This window comes from Amblyomma americanum, chromosome 1 (genome assembly GCF_052857255.1).
Source record: "Amblyomma americanum isolate KBUSLIRL-KWMA chromosome 1, ASM5285725v1, whole genome shotgun sequence".
Lineage (NCBI taxonomy): Eukaryota > Metazoa > Arthropoda > Arachnida > Ixodida > Ixodidae > Amblyomma > Amblyomma americanum.
This window is the reverse complement of record NC_135497.1, coordinates 360,025,776-360,032,096: the sequence shown is the minus strand read 5'-3', so window position 1 is coordinate 360,032,096 and position 6,321 is coordinate 360,025,776.

The following is a 6,321-nucleotide window of genomic DNA, read 5'->3' as shown; positions in this document are numbered from 1 at the left end:
TGACACGAACGTGGTTTTGCTCACTGAAAGCTGCAAACCAATTGAAGAAGCAAAAGTCGACGTAATATCTATGGCTGATAGTAGGCGTGCTGCTTGAGTCATTAGGTCATTGTGAGTGCTCCACAGCGTTATGTCATCAGCATACAATAAGAACTTAATCTCGGAGACGTCATGCAAGCGCGGAGCAAGGCGGATAAAAGCAGTATTTAATAATATTGGCAATAACACTGATCCCTGAGGAACGCCGCGAAGAGGCACAAACGATCCGATAGCCTCAGCACTGAGGCGTATGGCACAGTGTCGGCCTTCAATGAAGGATTTAACAAAATTGCGCACTCTAACGGGGAAATGCAGCATGTCAAGCGATTCCAGGATGGCAGCATGACTGATATTATCGTACGCCTTTTCAACGTCCATGGCCAGTACAGTACGTACATTGTGGCTGTGAGTTGAGGCCAGAACTGCTTGCGCCAAGACAGCCAGTCCATCTTCTGTACCTACGGACGTACGAAAACCAATTTGGGCGGGATGGTAGAAACCATGGTGCTCAAGCCACCACGACAGTCGTGTGGCAAGCATTTTTTCGGTAAGCTTGCATAATGTTGGCGTAAGCGATATAGGTCGGAAATTTCCGAGGTCTGTCGGCGGCTTCCCCGGCTTTTGTATTGGGATCACAACAGCCGATTCCCAAGTTTCTGGTACGACGCTTTTTATCCATACCTTGTTAATGGTGGCGAGGAGTTGAGGCAGTACAGTGGAACTTAAGTTCTTGTAAACCTCGTACGGAATGGAGTCCGGACCGGGCGCAGTCTTCCGACGGGCCTCGTCTATTGCTGCAAGCAACTCGGGTATTGAAAATGGGCTTGCAATTCCCTCGGCGTCGGCTGTAGATGGTAGCTTATCGACACATGCTGGAATGGCAGCCAAGGGGGCTCCTATGGCCCTTGGAGGCAACACATCATATTTGGGGAAAAACTTCTGCGCTGCCTCTCTGGCGAAATCATCCGGAGTTAAGTCAGCTGCGAAGCATGCTGTGGCCGCTGCGTCAGGACGACGGGAACCATGTTCCATTGCACGAAACGTTCGCCAGAGAGCAGCATTCGATGACTTTGTCGAGACCTGCTCACCCCATGCATGCCACTGCCGTCGCGAGAGATCGTGTTCATATCTGCGAGCCTTGGCAGCAAGGTAATTCAGCCTTGTCCGTGCTTGCGCAGAAGCCGGGTCTCGGGAAGCTGCCATCTCCGCTTGTAGGCGAGCAGCCCACAGGTTAAGCAGACAAACATCCGGCGCGGGGCGATTTACGTCCGTCCAGGTGACAGCAGCAGCCTTATTCAGCGCAGTTTGTAAGCAGTCCACAAGTAGTGTAGATGATTGCAGAAAGAGATCTTCGACGGTGGTGCGAAACTTGTCCCAATTCACCACAGAACACCTACGGCGTAATTGGGGGGCCCTTGATGGATGGAGACCGATGATGATAGGATGGTGGCCACTACCCCAGCAGTCTGGCTTCAGGTGCCACGATAGAGTCCCGGGTCCTGACCACCACGTAAGGTCCGGAGCATATGTTGGACTGCGAGCATGGCGCACAGTCCGCCTTGCTGAATCTGGATGGTTGAGTAAAACAAACAGCGCATCTGCGAATGCGTCCCGCACACGCCTGCCCGCGAGGGGCGTTAAAGTCACGATCGACTAAAACAGACCGCCCTGGGTGCTGTCGTCGTAGAGTTAATAACCACCCCATATAACTGCGGGAGGGAGCTCCCGCATTAATCTGGGATGAGGGAGCTCCACCGGCGGGTCTTACATAGTATGACACGACCACAACTGTTTCCTTGTGAAGCTTTACAGCCACTGCGACTACCTCTTGATATGAGGAGCACCAGTTTTCCAGGGAGAGGCGAACTTGAGGAAAACGCGTATTAACGTACACCGCCGCCTTTCTCGGAGGGGCAACACTGTGCACACGGCGGTCATTCACTCAAGGAGACATGTATCCATTAAAACCCGGAATGGATGGCAAGGCAATGGTTTCCAGCAGTAGCAGGGTCCACACCTGAAGCTTGTTCATGCGAAGTCGAGATTTGAGCTCTCCCAGCTTTGTGGAGAGGCCTCTGCAGTTCCATTGGAGCACACCACAACAACGTGTACTCGCCATTTTAGATTAGACCTCCAAGCGTTGTAATAAAACTGATGTCAAGTTAGATAACTGGTTTACCATAAATCGAAGGTGCGATGTTGTTGAATTATCCTGCAGTGCTGCAGAAGACCTGTTAGAGTCTGGGAAAAACGCATGATGGCTGGACGTAGTCGAAGGCGCTGCCGCATTGATTGGCGTGGAGTGGGATTCCGCTGGTTGTCTACGGCGAGCAAGCAGTTCACGGCGTTGCTGTAGCTTAGAGACCTCGGCTAAAAGGCGTGAAATTTGGTCGCCAACTGCTGCTATGTCCACACGCAGAGGTTCCAGTATGCTGTGCTTTTGTGTAGCCTGAAGGCGACGGTGATCCTTGCGCACTTTATCGCTGTACGACGGTTGGGCAGGGGCTGCAGGTGGATTGGGCTCAGAAAGCTCCGGCCAGTCGTCTTCATCCCACTGAAGAGCCGCAAACCTGTTGGATGTCTGTATCGGGGCTCTGTTTTCAATCGGAGGCACTTGCTTACGGATCCCACGCCGAACCTTCTCAGTTGCTTTCTGTTTTGTTCGGCAAGTTCGAGAGGTGATCTCGTGGTCGTCAGTCTTGCAAAGTCCGCGCCTTTAAGACGGTGTGCCTTGTGGCCGAGCCTCATCTTGCGTTGCAAAAGGGCATGATCGGCGCATGTGGCCAGGTCTGAAACAGCTGTAGCAATAGACAGCACTCGGTTTGTAAGGGTGAGGCCGCAGAATACAGCCATAGTAGTAAAGTCGTTCTGGGAGAGTTGGTGCGCCCTGTAGAGTGACGATGCGCGAACGCCCCTTTCCCATATACCGCGCTTGGATGACACGGTGGGTTGGACAGTACAGCTCACGCTGGAGGGTCCTCTGGTCTTCGGCAACGTCGACGTTGTAAACAACACCGTGTTGTAGGTCCGAACCTTCTACTAGGTAACGCTGAACCGGCACCGATACCTCGCTTGTAATCGATATGCACTTGAGCGTTTGCAGACGCTCGACAGCAGCCAAAGTCGGGAGCCACACAGCGATGGTATTAGACTTCGTTCTAAACGTGAAGCCACGAAAACCGTTGGTCCCAAGACACTCGTCCAGGTTCGCCTGAAGAATCCTGTTCGAAATGTCTGTCAGGCTTTTGACTGCCAGAGCTTTAATGGCCACCTTATACGATACCGATCCAGATGTCGGCATAGCCACATGGTTGGCATACGCTGGGAAGGAACGCTTGCCTTGTGAGCTGGAGTTGGCAGAAGACGAATCCTGTGCACTGTCCCCTGATGGGCGCTTTTGAGAACTGCAGGAAGCAGGTGGCACGGACGGAGGTGCTGCAGACAGGTCCATTGGAGAGCTCTCCTCCTGACGCTGCACGGTTGAAGCCCCATCCAGCAGTGGAGGCTGGGCAACCATTGCCGAGTTCCGCTCAGAGGGCAGATCGCTCACGGGCTGAGGTGCATTTGAAGAAGGCGGGGTGAGCGCTGCCGCTGATGGATCGGGAGCAGGGACCGACGCCGGCGAAGCCACCTCTGCCAGCGCGTCACCGGTGGCTCTAGGCCTAGCCTCGGGGCCCACTCCATCTACCGATATGACTGAAGGACATTTGCTTACTGCCACCCAGTCAGACGGCGCATGAGCCTCGGGAGCTTCTTCAGATGGTGCGAAGTCAGTTTTCTTGTTATACGGAACGTATTTATGTGGATGGCGGGATTTTTCACAGGAACGATGTGCAGCCACCTTAGCGGGGACACTTCGTCTTCTTCTCCCGGAAGGCACTTAAGACTGCTTACGTGCTTTGAATGCGAAAGCATTTTCTCATATCGTGAGCCCTGTTGCGAGGTTCGTTAAAGAATTCTTCCTGCCAAATGACACACCTACCATTAGCATACTGTCGTAAGGAGAGGCATACACTAGGTTCACCTTTATGCGCCAAGTAACGTGGTGTTGTGGGCCAACCACGTCAGGTTGTGCAAAAAATTATCTTTTTTTATCTTTGCTGTATACGTCACTATCTTATGGTCTATACGGCTGACTTCATGTGAGAGCATGGTGACGTCACTGGAGAATTGTGTGCTATGGACGCGTGAAGGACGCCGGCTTTCGTGCTGATGGTTGTTTCGTATTTATCTGTCCATGTTGTGAAAAATTCTCCTGCTCAAAGCGCTGGTCTATGTCTGCTCAAGCACAGACCACAAGGTAGCTTATGATAGTGTGCGTCTTTGGATAAAAAATTTACCATCAGAATTTGCCTAGACTGCCTGGAATCGGTGATGAACTGCAGCTGTCGGCGCGCCGAGTTTTTATCGAGGAGAGCGGGATGGCCGATTTGAAAGGCTGCCCCATATTGCGAACTGCGAGGCAACCAATATCTCTGCTCGGATCTGACGTAGGGGTCGTAGTATCCCAGATGGCGCAGCCTGTAAATAATCAATCAAACAATCAAACAAACAATCTTTATTTTTCGGTGCCCAGGAACAACCCAAAGGTCTTGGTGCTGGTACACCATTCACACGCACAAAATGTACATTTATTTCACTACAAAGGAAGACACTCAGGGGAGGTAATGCAGCAGTCAAGGCGATAGAAAAAAAAGACACATAAACTAGGCGCGACAGCAAGCATGAAACAAAAAAGCGAGAACAAGGAAACAGCGAGAACAGCGGTAAATGAAAACAGCTAGAACAGGCAACAGACATATAAATAACTAATAAAACAATAAACAAAGAGAATGAACACAAGAACGACCGATAACAGCCAAGTACAGCATATAGCAAAATACAAACATGAATAAAGCCAATACTAATATGAACGAATAAGAGATCTCTGAAATACAAGCTAGAAATACAATCATACACAATAAGAAATGTAATTAGTGAACGCGTTACAGACAATCAGGCGTGAGCACACAGTATTAAAGAAATAATATTAATGAAAACACACGTGATGTACAATTAAGTAGAGAAAAAAACAATATAATACCGGTGCAAACGCACAAGTGTAGTAAAGACAAAATGCATGAAAGGGGAAGTTATGTATGAGAAGAAGAGTGCTCAAAGTGGAACGTCACGGACATTCAATATAAAGGAAGGGAGAGAATTATATATATAATTGGTTTTTTTTTGGTGGAAAGGAAATGGCGCAGTATCTGTCTCATAATCGTTGGACACCTGAACCGCGCCGTAAGGGAAGGGATAAAGGAGGGAGTGAAAGAAGAGAGGAACAAATAGGTCCGTAGTGGAGGGCTCCGGAATAATTTCGACCACCTGGGGATCTTTAACGTGCACTGACATCGCACAGCACACGAGAGAATTTTCGAATATATCAAGGTGAGGACAAAGAGAATTAAACAATTTTTGCATTCTGTCCAGAGGGGAGAGGGAGTGCAGGAGCGTAGAAACGTGAAATGGTCTTAATTCCCTTATGCTCTTTCGCGGTACACGCAAAAGGATACGCGCTAGGAGCTGAGGGCATAGAATGTGACCATGAAGAAGTTTATACAAGAAAATTATATCTGCCCTCACGCGACGGCAGCTAAGAGAAGGAAGCTGCAGTGAGTTACTCCGTCTGGGACGAGAGCTAGAAGTTTTGCAAGAAAAGCGATGTTGAAATATGCGTAAAAACTTTAGCTGAACTCTGTCGATTTTTTCACAGTTCGACTGGCAAGTGCCGTTCCAAACAACAGACGCATATTCCAAAAGCGGCAAGCATATGGAGAGGTAGAGCTTTAAGAAAGGGAGTTGGGATCGAAACTCTCTCGAAAGCCTGCAGATGAAGCCGAGTGTACGCATAGCCCGTAGAGCAATGCGTTTTGTATGAGAGGAGAAGCTGAGGCTACGGTCGAAAAGTACGCCGAGGTCATTAATTTCATCAACCCTGGGCAGCGACCTACCATTCACAGAATAAGAGTAGAGAAGACTGTGCGTTTTACGCGTAAATGAGACAACCTTGGTTTTAGATGAATTGAGAGTGAGCCCATTCTTCAAGCACCAATCAGAGAAGGCGGATATGTCCGATTGCAATGACAAGCAATCATGAAGAGTATGTATTGCCTTGAACATTTTTATATCGTCCGCATAAAGGAGAAACGAGGAGTTTTTGACCACGGAGGAAACGTCATTGATAAAAACAGAGAACAGAAGCGGGCCTAATACCGAGCCCTGAGGAACTCCGCTGGTTGG